Consider the following 14,211-nt stretch of genomic DNA (forward strand, 5'->3'; position numbering starts at 1 on the left):
CTTTTTCTTTAGCAGTAGCGAAGGCTGTGGCATTGGTTTTAAAGTGACCGTTTAACAATTGATAAAAGAACTTCAGACGATGTAATTTGGCTCTGTCACAAAGTGTGGGCAACTCTGCTCGGCGCAGTAGCTCAGTAGGGGAATCAGTACGCTTGTAGCTGTTAAGATAAACCTCGCCGCCTTGCGCTGAACGGCTTCCAGCATAGAAATGCAGGTCTTTGTGCGGGGGAACCACACTATATTCGCATATTCCAGCATCGGCCTAACAAAAGTGACGTACGATAAGGGCTTTGTATCTGTGGTAGCGTAACGTAGTGTTCGTTTGAGGAAAAACGACTTATCCATTGCTTTTTCCGTCCCCTGTTGCACATGCGCCGCCCAGCTGAGATCAGATGAAACCAAAACTCCCAAATATTTGTACTGAGTCACTGTACGAAGGTTGACACCATCAAAGGTATATGGAAATAATAGTTTACTTTTTTTTCTTGCTTATGTTCATTGCTACCGTTTTTTTTTTCTGAATTAACTACCATCTGCCAGTCTCGGCATCACTGGGCTACATTATGCAGGGAATTGTTAAGGGCGATTTAGTCGTTCATGTCTTTAATCTCACTGTAAAGCATGCAATTGTCTGTGAATAATCTAATTTTTACGTTTACTGTTTCAACAATATCATCTATAAATAACCTATAAATAACAAAAACAAGAGAGGAGCCAGAACAGATCCCTGTGGGACACCCGAAAGGACCTTGACTGTGTCGGAGTTATGTCCGTTATATTGCACGAACTGGTAGCGATTTAAAAGGTAGTAGCTTATCCAGCCAACTATATAGGACCATTTCCGAGTTTTTCTGCGAGTTTACTGATCTGTTTAGAGTGAGATACACGGTCGAAGGCCTTAGAAAAGTCTAAAAAAAATTACGTCGATTTGTGATTGTTCATTTACTGCTAGCCCAAAGTCATGTGAAGCCTCTACGAGTTGCGTGACGGTAGATAGTCCACTTCTGAATACGTGCTGAAAAGGGGAAATCAGATTGTTTTCTTCCACGTGCTTAGTTATTAATTTTAAGATAATATGATCAAGAATTTTACAGCTAGTGCATGTCAAAGAGATGGGCCTGTAGTTGGATGGGGCTGAAGTGTCACCAGATTTATGTACCGGTACTACTTTCGCGATTTTTCCAGTCCGCTGGAAGACGGCCATCACGAATTGATTTTGTGAATATGAGATGAAGATATCTGCTAATCGGTTCGGCATAGCGCTTCAGGAGGCTGTTCGGTGTGTTGTTCGGACCACTTTTTCTTTTCATCAAGTTGCAAGAGCAGCGAAACGATACCAGGTGCTGTGATGCTTAAAGACGGTAGTGATCCACGTGACTACGTGACTAGAACTTTCTGGAATCTTTACGAAGGAGATGTCCCTACCGACGTCCCAAACAGAACGCGGTCTGCATGTCTACCTATCTGCTCGGTCTGTCAGCTTATCCATCGTATCAAATTATCTGTATCACCAAATATACCTCATCCCGAGTGACCTTTATTGATGCCCATCACCTAATCATCTGTCCTGTTCCATCTATCCGTATATCCATTGAGAAAGCTCGCCTCACCTTAAGACCGATAGCGCCGATTCGGTCTGCTCGCTCTGTCCGCTTATCCATCCTATCAAATTATCTGTATCACCGAGAATACCTCATCCCGATTCACTTTTCTCCATCCCTATCAACTACTCATCCGCCCCGTTCCATCTATTCGTATATCCATTGAGAAAGCTCGCCTCACCTTGAGACCAAGGGCACCGAGTCCGACCATGCCGGCGCCGGCGGCTCCTCCGGTGGCGGCGCCCACTCCCAGCAGACCGGCACCTTAAGACCGACGATGAGGGGCAGGGCAAAGGGCAGGGGCCCCACAAGGGCCAGGGGCAGCGCCAGTGGGAATGGCAGCAGGCCGGTCAGCACGTTGGTCAGCGACGGAGGAGTGAACAGGCTAGGCAGCCATCGGAAAGGGGGCATCGTTGCCTGTGCCACGGACAGGCACAACAGCACCGCGGAAAATACATGCTGCACCTTCATGATGTCACTGCAGTCGGGGACCTGCAAAAATCAGGTTTTGAAGAAATACCTCAGAAACAAGGATGAAGGAAAAATAAGAGTGGCTCTACAGCCTCTCATATGTCTGTACCTCAAAGCGTGGGCGCAGAATGGAGAAAGAGGTCAAGAAAGTCACGGGGTAATTGAAAGTGTCAGGAGACGTGGATATTTTTACAAATACGACGTTCCACTCTTAAGCTTCGCCTTTAAGAGTGGAACGCGATAGCGTTGTTGGACGTCGTTTACGCAGACACCGTATTTTCTGTGGCATGGGGCCCGATCAATATTTAGAAAGACTCGGTTTGCAACATTCCCCTGAATGTTGCCTAGAACCAATGTACAGCGAAACACCATCAGAATTGGAGGACACTTAACCTTCGCCTTAAAATTAAATTATGGGGTTTTACGTGCCAAAACCACGATCTGATTATGAGGCACGCCGTAGTGGGGGACACCGGAAATTTGGACCACCTGGGGTTCTTTAACGTGCACCTAAATCTAAGTACACGGGTGTTTTCGCATTTCGCCCCCATAGAAAGGCGGCCACCGTGGCCGGGATTCGATCCCGCGACCTCGTGCTCAGCAATCTTCGCATTTAAGAGTGGAACGCTATAGCATTCAAAGATCACTGGCTGCTTATCAGGCTTTTTTCTCGTATATTCAAATTACAATCCGATGCAATCACGTCTGCAGGTTGTAGTGAAGTCATTCTTTATGATTTTTCAGACGAATTTCACTTTGAGAAATTTAATTTTGTGTTCACCAATGCCTTGCGCCACGCGAAGGGCCCGCCCGCTCGGGGTGGTCCGGGATGATGTGGTTCGGCATGATTATTTCCCTCATACGCTGATGCTTACGCCAACGCCGGATTTTCTGCGACACGGGGCCCTTACACGGTCGCGTTAATAAGTCGGCAGGAGTGCCTTGTTGTTTGAAGCCCGAGCTGGGTGCCTTATAGAGCAAAAGCATAATGTAGGAAGTATACGGAACAGGACGAGGCTCGTGTCTCCAGTAACAAAAAAGTCCGGAAACAATTGGCACATCGTAATGAAATGCCGAAAATATTTATCCAACAAGACCCGTACGGAAACGTCGCTGGGATTCAAAGCAGTTGGAAGCATTAATTGGTCAGCAGTTGAGATAATCGAGGGAAGTTTAAAGTACTGACGCGGGAAAAAGAAAGCAGGGAAGAGATTGAAAAAATCGGCATAGGTAACTGTGTAGAGACTGTAATAAAGGTAATATTAGAGAGCGGTAGGGAAAACTAGACTTATATGCATGTATATAAAGTCGATTAGCTTAAGTAAAGCAGGCGAAATGACAATCTGTCGCCGCCCCGTTTCGAAGGAGATGCCGTTAAAAATCGCCGTTCCCTACGGGATGGAGAGTGTGCATGGAGTTGACAGTATATTTGACTTTGGCATTGTACTGTTAAGCTCGAAAACGCGGTTTCGATCCCGGCTGGGGTTCCCGCATTTTGATGGGGGAGAAATTCAACAAATACGGTCGCGTATATAGGTTTAGGGGTACATTATAGAGATGACGCGCAAACGAAAAGGAGCGATTTATTGAAATTAAAAATTTCAAATAAAGCCACGAGCTGATGTTTGCGTACTGATCATAATAAGATCAATTTGAAGCGGCAACAACCACATGAAAAATACTTGCAGCGCATTTACCACTCGACAGTGAGGGAGAACAGTGCAAGTTAGATGCTGTAAGTTCTAGCATGTATAGAGCGGTCGTAATACACTTTGATTGGGTCCCAATCCCTTATTTTACCAAGGACAACTTAACGCATTCTGTGAGTTATATCTGTGAGCAAGCCGACGAATTTTCGTGTGCCAAATGGGAACAAGTGGGTTCTCATATAGGAGCGCATTGCTTGCACTACACTCAACCCCATGCACGTGTAAACTTCTTTCAAAGTAACACCCAATCTAAACAATACGGTATAGCATCTGATCAAGTGTACAACAACGAACGTATGTTCCGAGTTTGATGCAGCACAATGGTTTATATTAAGAAAAGAAAAAAATGGAAACAATGGACGGTTAAAGAACCGCCTGAGGAACAGATGGACGAAACATACAACAACAAAACGAAAGAAATAATAAAACATTGAAGAGTTATCATTTAGAGTAGCTGGTGTAGTAAGAAATAAAACACTCGCTTGTTGCCAAATTGGAGAGAGGCCAGCTAACGTAAGCAACTTACCAAGTTGTTGTCAGGAGTGGTCGCTAGGCTATCCTCTATAGCGTGGAGGGTGTCGATGCCTCTCTTTTATAGGCCAACCTGACCAGGCCCCAGCCTGCTTCGGGTCGCGATGCTCCGCCTCCCGTGACGTAAGGGTGGGTGGGCAGTTGGCTTGAGCAAGCCAGCTCAGCCCCCGGCGGGTGGGAGGGGAATCTCCCCAGCGCGCGACACCGTCCCCAGAAGAAAAGGAAGTTCCTTCCGAGTTTACGACGAGGGGCCAATTCTCGGGAAGGATGCGGCGGATGGCACAGAGACGGGGACGTGGGGGAGGGAAAGACTGCAAGTATCTGAAGAGAAAGGAAGTACCGCCCCCCTGCCAGACATTCACCTATGCTTGTAGAGGCGAAGCCGAGTCAAGCCAGCTAGAGAGGAGGAAAACAAGTGATCTTGCAGCGTGTCTTTTCAGCCGCAAGGCGGTAGCACGAAGAGTCCTAGGAAAGGGAAACGAACGTGCGGTGAAAGGGAAGTGGGGGAAAATGGGAGTAACAGCGGCGTGCGCGGGTGATGGTGCCGCCACCTTGACTGACTGACGAGTTCTTTCTTTCTTTTTGTTCTTATCTTCTTTTTTTCTTGTTATTTTTTATTTTATTATTCTTTTTCTTTGTTTTCTTTCTTTCTTTTCTTTTTTTTTCTTTTTTTTTTTTGAGGCCGACCACCAAAGGAACTTGTCGGACGTAGCACGCAGCTGTGGGTGAAAAAATTCAACGCTGCAGATTATTTTTTTTTTTTCTTCATATCTACCGAACCTTCAAAGCTTCGACTATTTTTTTTTTGGCGATAATATGTCGACCGGGCTACCCCGACGTACCCGACGGCACAAAGGGCCATAACTGCGAGAATTTACGACACGTAGGACTCAGTCGACGTCTGAACACGTGTGGCAAGGGCCTTCTTGGCATTAAGTTGGCGACCGAACGGATTGCCAAAAAGGTCGCGGAGCTTCTCTTTGAAGAGATCCCAACTCGAGATCTCCTCCTCGTGAGTCTGGAACCATGTCCGTGGTGCTCCGTCGAGGTAGAAAAGAACGTTGGAAAGCATTACGAATAATTGATGAAGCATTACAGTCGGATCCCGCCTGTGACTGGTGCTGACACGTTCGTATAAGCGGAGCCAGTCGTCGACATCAGGACTGCCGACTCCCGTGAAAACACCAGGATCCCGAGGGAGGGAAACGGTGACGTTGGAGCTGCAGGCGGAGACGCTTGCGTAGATGGAAGTGCCGGCAGCAGAAGCCGATGTTTCAGTGGCGCCGTTGCGACCACTGCGAAGCTCCATGACGGGTACGGGGGACGTCCGCACTTCCACCTAATAATGTTACGTGTAACTGATGTCCAAGGCTATTTACACTTTATTTACAGGGAAGATAACGGAGGCCAAAATGGCCACTTGTCTTGTCTTGTCTTGTTTCCTAAACTTTGGCACATACCCACCACGGGGGATTGGCCAAGAAGCAGGCGGTTTCAACTATGTTTATGAGAAATTTAACAAAAACTTTGAGATTTAATCTTAATTTTGAGATAAAGCAATTTTGTCATAAAGAAGTGAAATAACAGGAATAATTCATAATTCTAGAAATTCAGCAAGGTAATCTTTTTGTATATCTAATGAAATTGTAAACTGCAAGAAAAGCATCCCTATGACTGTGTCCCAGTGAAGTCGCAAGGAGAGAATGGTTGGTGAGATTAATAATAAGCCAAGTTTTCGAAATGCAATTTCTAAGATTTTTCTTTTTCTTAAAAATCCGCGGCACGAAAAGAAAAAAATGCTCAATGGATTCGGATTCATTGCAGAAAGAAAATAAAGGGGACACAGCGAGACCAGACCTGTGTAAGTAAAAATTTAGAGGCGGTATACGGCATCTCAATTTTGTAACGGAAACTTCCAATTGCCTTGATGTACAGCAATTATTATTCCATGAGAAGCAAAGATGGTGGAAATCAGAAGACGATGTTAAAATAAATTTTGCGGAATTTTGCGATATAGAGAAATTTCTGTACCTAGCCGCGGTGACATAAGCTGATGTCGACAAAACAGATATGACAGGGCCATTAAGTGATGCTCGTGCGAGTGAATCAGCCATTTCATTCAAGTGCAAACCTCGATGTCCCGGCACCCAAAGCAAGTATACTTGCCGCAAGTACGAAGGAACCATTGAACAAAATGTTCGCAAAATTTTTGAATTTGACGAGGCTGTAAGTGCTGTGCATACAGACAGTAAGTCAGTCACAATAACTGCTAATGAATCGTTTTGGGGAATTTTTCGTAGGGTTAATATAATCGCTATTAGTTCTGCCTGAAAAATGGGTGTGAAGTCGGGAACGCGAAGAGAGTAAGACCATTGAAGAGATTCAGAGAAGATGCCCACTCCTGCCTTCTCATTGCACACGGAAGCGCCGGTAGCTATTATGTTGTCAGTAGCTCGCTGGTTGAGCTGGTCTTTTAATATATTATTTAAATGTCTGCTAGGCAATAGTTTAGCACAATTTGGAAATATGCCCTCGAATTCAATTTTGAGGACTGTTAAGGAATTATTCGAATGGCAAACTTGACGTAATGACACATTCAATTGTTGTAACTGTGCGTGCACAAATATTTTCTGAGGACTGTGTAATCGCGACCACGATACGTTAAAAAACTCAGACGGTTCATTGAAAAATATGTATTGTGCACGCCTCCTTGAAAATTCATAAATTTTTAAAAAAGTCTGTACCGTAAGCAAGTTGAATCTACAATCTAGAGTGGGTATATTAGCTTCCTGATATAACACAGTGTTGGCAACGAATCTAGGTAGCCCAAGGCATAATCGTAGAGCTTTTATTTCTAATAGTATCAGAGGTTTAATTTTATAGGCGGGACCACCGGAAAATAACACGCAACCGAAATCTAATATGGGCCGAATATACATTTTATATATCATCATTAAAGTATCCCTGCATAGCCCAGAGCGACGGTGACTGAGCCGGTGGAGCATAGCTACAGCACGTTCTGCCTTTGTTGCGATATGTTCAATGTGAGTGCGCCAGACAAGCTTGCCATTGTATATGACACCAAGGTATTTCACCGAGTCAACTTGAGGAATGGTTTCCTGGTGATATTGGAGGGATATATGCACTGGTGCAGTTAACGGGAAAAGTAGGGTACATCACTTTAACATTTAATGACATACATAACTCATCTAGCCGTGTCTCAAGCCTTCCTAGGTAATTATGCAACGACTGGTGCAGCGATTGTACATTAGTTGCAGATGTAAAAAATGCGATATCGTCCGCATAGACATAAACGTTCACTTCCCTGGACAAAAGAATTGTGCTTAGCAAAACGTTAAACAAAATGGGTGAAAGAACGGCACCCTGTGGTACACCTCTTGTTTGCTTGTATTTAGACGTCAAAATGCCGTGTTGATAACAATAAAATTCTCTATCTCTCATAAATTCATATATCTATGCGGTAATATACTTCGGTAAATCCGTAGACTTCAGTTTATTGAATAGAATAAGCTGTTCTACAGTGTCGTATGCTTTTGCCACATCCAGCGTCACCAAAGTTGCATACTCTCGTTTGCGACGAGCTAGTTTAATGCGGCTCTCTAGATCTACAAGAGCGCATCATATCGAGTGCCCGGGACGAAATCCAATCTGACAAGGACTGAGAATTGTATCGTCCTGCATAGAATGTGTTATGCGCCCATGAACAATCCTTTCTATTAATTTCACGACATTGGAAGTAAGAGAAATTGGCCTTATGTTGTCTAGATTAAGTCCAGCTGCTTTTTTATTCAACAGTGGAATAATTTTATCTACCCTCCACTCTATTGGAATCCAGGAATTTTTTAGAGAAAATTTTACTATATTTAATAGATCTTGAGGCGCATAATCAAACAAAACTTTTAGCATTCGTGTTGTAATTCCATCTGGTCCTGGGGCTGACGCCGGTAATAATCTAATTATTTTTTCAAGCTCTGTCAATATGACTTCCACAAAGTCGTCTCCCGAGGGAGGTTTCGATAGTCCTGTCGGCAATTTATGTGTAAATCGTTGCGCTAGACCTTTAGCAATTTTCTCAAGTGACTCTGATAACTCCTTTGTTGATAGACGACTGAGTCGATATTCACTGGGGCTGGTATAACTTTACGGGATCGAAGAAATTTAAACAGAGCTTTTTTATTACTAGACTTAGAAAGATATGTGTAGTGTTTCGAATCGTAATCGTCCTTGGCTTTTGCGACTGTTCGCTTAAATTTAGCAGCTACATACTTATAATCTGCCCAATTTACAGGGCATTGGTTATATAAAAGTTTTTTCCATGCAGCTTTTCGACGTCTAAACTCTCGCTCACAGTGAGAATTCTACCATGGACAATAAGAACCACCTTTAGTAGGGGGCACGACGAATTGAGACATGTTTTATGTTTATTTTAGTATTGAACAAAGGCTCATTGCCTTAATATCCTTCTCCATGCCTTCCTGAGCGTTTGAAGCCGATTTTAACACATTTTTAAATTTTGAGTAATTTACAAAAGTGCGCACATGATTACCTAAACAAGTTGACGGAGTAATTAGTTCAAAAATTACAGGTAGATGATCACTGTTAGTACCGGAGTCAACTGTGTTCCAGGAGGTGATTGAAATGCTCGAGCTGACAAACGTAAGATCTAGGGCAGAACGTGACTGACCGGGAACGAAAGTATGTACTCCTGAATTTAAACAGGAGAAATGATTTAATAAAGTCCAATTCCACAACCGTTTGCCACAAGTATCCGTTCGGGAACCCCACGATACATGGTGAGAATTAAAGTCGCCTATTAGTATGACGTTTTTCTGACTGTATAAGCAATATTGGTATCGAGATAATCGGTATCTTGCACCCCAGCAGGAAAGTGCGTGTTAACTAGGGAATATGGCGTGCAACCAGGAAGCGTTATATCCAATACTAACATCTCACATTCTGGTGACATTATCTGATGTGCTATCGTAGCTTTATGCCAGATCTTTGCTGACACAAAGATAGCTAAACCACCACCTCGGGAAAGGCGATCCAATCGAAAACATCGGAAATTTCTTTAGATTAAAATTTTGATCAGCAGTAAGCCAAGTTTACTGTAAAATAATAATATCGTATCAACAGGGAACCCGTCGTCTTCCTTCTCCTCAGTGTCGCCACACTGTGGCGGTGGCTGTTCCGTATCAATGCTTAATTTGTGCCTTCTGGATTTTCCTGCGTTCCGCGAACAAAATTCAGACCTTGCAATTTTACTGCCTTTCACCGATGCCAAAATCACCGGCAGAGTTCCAATATTTGAAACATTGCCTATTTTGGTAGTCACACCACTTCACAGGCTTGTCATACACACCACCTGAATGCCTGGATCATGCAATTTGCTTTTAAAGAAATGTTCATTGGTGCCTTCTAGTTCAGCTGGGCCAGAACAATCAGTTTCGTGTTGTGTGACTGATCGTGCTGTGCACTTTTCTTCCTGCTTCTCCTGTTATTTTTGTGCATTTCCGATGCGGTTGCTGCGGGTGTTGGAGGCGTCGTTGAGTCCTGTTGCAGTGGGTGTTACAGGCGTCGCACCTCAATTGTGCACGAAATGAGACAGAAGGAAAACCGTCGGCGTTGGTCAGCGACCAAAGAAAGGATTGGAAAGACTTAAATGTCGGTTGAACTCGGACCAGTGAACCCCGCTATGGTGTGGTTTGAGCAACGCTATAGAATGCGTGCGCGCCCAACACTCGTGCCAGTGGCGGAAACCAGACCGCTGCCCTAGCCTTCGGCAAGAACCGATTGAACAGAGTGTGACGGTGCTGTACGCTAGGCTTGGTCGCTTTTGCAGCCAAACGCACATGCGCCATCTCTGGAGACTGATAACTATCGACGCGCGGGCCGCACGTGCATGTCGATACCGCAACAGCACGGCGGTGAAGACAGCGCGAACCGCGCGCTTCGAGCGTCCGTGTAGTATATAATTGCTATCGCAACAAAGCCTGACGCACGACCTTTCACAGTTCATTGCACACGCTACGTTTATACACTAAAGCATGGGCGCTGTTGTTTAGCAGGAGGTGGCAGTATATGGGCAATATGATGCTGCGTGTTCATGCAAAACTTTTATTGCGATAGCAATTATATGAACACTTCAACCGGATTTCTGCCGTCGGCGTCGCCGTCGCCGTGAGGTTCCCTATAGATAAAATCTTCGCCGCGTGCCGTATGCCCGAGCGGAAGCGTGCGGGGACGCGCGCTATCACGGAGAGCGAACGCACTCAAGCTCCCACGCGCAAGCAAGGAAGCGGGAAGCCAGCGCCGGAGGGAGCGGGGGGGGGGGGGGGGGGGGCGCACTTCCGCTCTGCCAACAACCGCGCTCGTCGCTCGCTCGCACCGTCTCTTATCTCCACACGGCTCTGACCTTTATGCGCCGCGTGCATTCGCCGCTCAGTTTCCGTTGAAGCGATAGACCGCACGTACCTTCGCCGCTGCGGCGTATCCGCTTGCTGCCAGAGTTTTGACGGTCGTTGTCTGCAGTCATTCAGTGTGATCTATTCATGTTTGTTTGTGCGCGCTCACACCACGCTTGTTCATTCAGTTAGTAATAGTCGGGCCACATTTTCCAACGCACGCTACACATGCAATGCTGCCCGGATCGGCAGTGCAGCGCTACAGGTGTGTCCCTTCGCACGCGCTGCCCACGGGAAGCGCTTCTCATCAACACCACCGTTTCACACGCGCCTTCTCGTGGTCATCGAGTCTCTCTTCATGTCGGTCTACTTACGCCGCAGCACACCTGCTTACTTAATCAGCTCATGTTTACTACAATTCATATTGCTAGCAAAGCCGCTCACCTTACTTCGTATGACATTGCTGTGTTGCTATCGCATTCATTGCTTCGCCCTTAGGGCGAAACTGTGACATTTTTTATCAAGTGATCGACAAAGACGCAATGAGAAGGTAGACAGGACTTCCAGCTCCTTTATTTCATCATCCCTTCCCCCAAGGTCATTGTCGATCTTTGCGATACTGAAAATAAAATTGAATTGAAATAGCCGACCGTTGACCCATGATATTCGGTAATTACAGGAGGTGAGGGGGTGGGGAGAACAGGAGCAAGTAGTGAAATAAATAGAAAGGAGAACAGAAGTAGAGATGTGGTCTTCGCAATATTTACAAACGTTGTACAATTTTCCGCGTTCACGACATTGTCAGAGTTGCGTTTGCTTTGCGTACAAAAGAGAAGAGGCCAAAACAAATGAAAGAAAAATGAGATATGTTAAATTCGCGAAAACATTAAGCCCGTGTTCGGTAATGCGCAAGCTCGAAGTAGTGACGGGCAACTACGTTCAAACGCTCAAATTAGCAAACGCGTACAGTGTACATATTGTGTCTCTTGGTACACGAATTCGCACTGAGAAGCCCGTAAGCGCAGGAACTTGGAAGTGAAACTAATAAAAAAAATCAACTGACAGGGATTATTTACGTCCTACGTATGCGTCACGTGCTGCTTTCTCACTTTCTTTCCTCGTGACACCTGGAGCTTTGAGGCCCTGCGTTAGACTACACGGCTTCCGGGACCGGCACACAATTTTCGTCAGACGGACACCTACAATTCGCGCGCAGTCTGCCTCCAATGCTATCGTATTGAAAACAGGCTCGAATTCCACGTGCTATATCACAAAAGTTGAAGAACTCCACGTAAACATGAAAGAACTTTATGTGCACAAGACGAGGACACAGACGAGGCTGAGACAGACGAGCGCAGTCATGTGTCTTAGCCTCTTCTCTGTCCTCGTCTTGTGCGCATAAAGTTATTTAATGTTTTACCAACGTGCCCAAACAACCACCTCAGGGAACGCCATGTAAACGCTGGCGCGTCGTGTTATGATGCGCGAGGAAATGTGATGTGACAGCGTCGCATTCACGTAAACGCGGCTATAGGTAGCCCCAGTGTTGGTCTGGGACATCAAACTCCACCAATCAATCACGTGCTCAACACAAAGAACCTAACTACATATATATCTAACTATAGATAGGACGAGTTAACTTTTTATTGTACTAGGGTTTACAGCGTGAAAGAGCGACGATCGCTGCTTGTCGTTTGGTTAATTATAATCAGCTTTAGGTTGCAGTCCTTTGGCAAAAGGATAATGAATCTGTACCTTGGGCCACTTCATTTTACTGCCTTCCGAGTGAAACCACGTTGGCGCTTCACTCGACTCGCCATCGAAGAGACAATAGCGTAGCAGTAGTACAGCCAACCCTCGTTATAACGAAACGGAATATAACGAAGTGGAATTCCGTTTGTAAAACCCCATAAAGATTCATAGCGCAGAACACGTGACTGTGGATATAGCGAAATAATGGATATAACAAAAGTAATTCTGGCTCGCTCTTCAACTTCGCTATAACGAGGTTTTACTTTTTAAGAGGTAGTTTTACCCCAGTAGCTCCCAAATACATGGGAACGGAGAAGTCGCTTGACATGGGGCACCTACTGCACCGAATTCGATCAGGTTTGTTGCCTTTAAATGTAAAGTTAAAAACTTACTAGGCCATCGTTTTTTTCATATGTTGAATATTGCAGTAACATCAAGTATTAAGTTAACGACTTTGTAACCCGGCAATAAACGATATCTTAATTCTGTAAATTGCCCACCCAACCCGCCACGGTGCCTTAGGCGGCTACAGCGTTGAACTGCTAATCACGAGGTCGCTGGATCAAATCCTGGCCGCTGTGGCGGCATTTCGATGGGGACGATATGCAAATACGCCCGTGTCTCGTGCATTGCATGAAGGAGCGTTAAAGATCCCCTGGTGGTCAAAATTAATCCGGAGTTCCCATGTGCACAACGCCGTGTCTAACAATGAAATCGTGGTTTTGGAACGTAAAACCCGAGAATTTCATTCCATTCAAACTGCCCACCCATTAAAAAAGTGGACGTCGTTCTTAAATATACCACCAAACCACCACTTCTGAAAAACCTTTGTACACAGTAATAATTAATCCCCGTAAGCTATGAACTCATACATCAAGTTGTCCACTTTAGATGCTCTGAGAGATGCGGTTTACACTAGTAGCGAGCGTAGAGTTTTCAGGAAAAAAAAAAAAAAAAACGCCAGCACGACTGATGACAATTGTTGTTTGGGGTCAAGATACGCCACCAAGGGGTGCGAACGTTTAAGGCGCTTAGCGTTCTTAGGGAGCTTCGCGACCTCTTCGGTATGGAGTTCACTGCACCCGTTTTCCCTGCTGCTGCGCCGAGCGAAGGGGCAGCGGGCGGTGTTTTTGTTGACTGCGGTAAACCCCCCGAATAGACTTCGGTGTTTCGTTGACTTTCTCGTCGCGGACATACCTCTTTCGTTTCGTCGCCTAAGCATGCTGCGCTCACGTGTTTGAGAGAAAAGAAAAGCTGTGTTCTCCCTTCCCTCTTTGTCGTTTTGGGCAAGGAGCGGACGTGGCGGGGATGACCGTTTGGGTTGTGTCGTTGATGCTTTGCGCATTGTTTGAAAAGGGGAAGGGAAAGACGCCTCACACGTGTTTCTTCTTTTGCGACTGCGTGTCGCGCGACCGGTGGCGTGGCCTCCAGAATGGATTTCTTGCGGCTTTCGCAATCCGTCTTCTGGGAACCGTTCGGGGTTCAAGCACCCGTGGCCAGCGAGATCGCACCGGCGCCGCTTCAAGTTCCTAGTCCAAATCGACAAAGGAGACCACGGCATTCCCTGTCTCTGTCTCGAACACGTGAGCGCAAGAATGCGCAGGCGGCAAAACTAAAGAGAGATATGGCCGACACTAGAGAGAGTCAACAAAACACCACAGTCTATTCAGGGGGCTAGCCGCAGTAAAAAAAAAAAAAAAAAAAAAAAAAATAGATAAACGC

General features: G+C 45.5%; 1 protein-coding gene across 1 annotated transcript in view; it reads left to right on the forward strand.

The window, feature by feature from the left end:
* LOC119457653 (uncharacterized) overlaps nucleotides 1-14,211 on the forward strand; it is a 73,670-nt gene that overhangs the window by 51,318 nt on the left and 8,141 nt on the right. The window lies entirely within an intron of this gene.

This window comes from Dermacentor silvarum, chromosome 7 (assembly GCF_013339745.2).
Source record: "Dermacentor silvarum isolate Dsil-2018 chromosome 7, BIME_Dsil_1.4, whole genome shotgun sequence".
Taxonomy (NCBI): Eukaryota; Metazoa; Arthropoda; class Arachnida; order Ixodida; family Ixodidae; genus Dermacentor; species Dermacentor silvarum.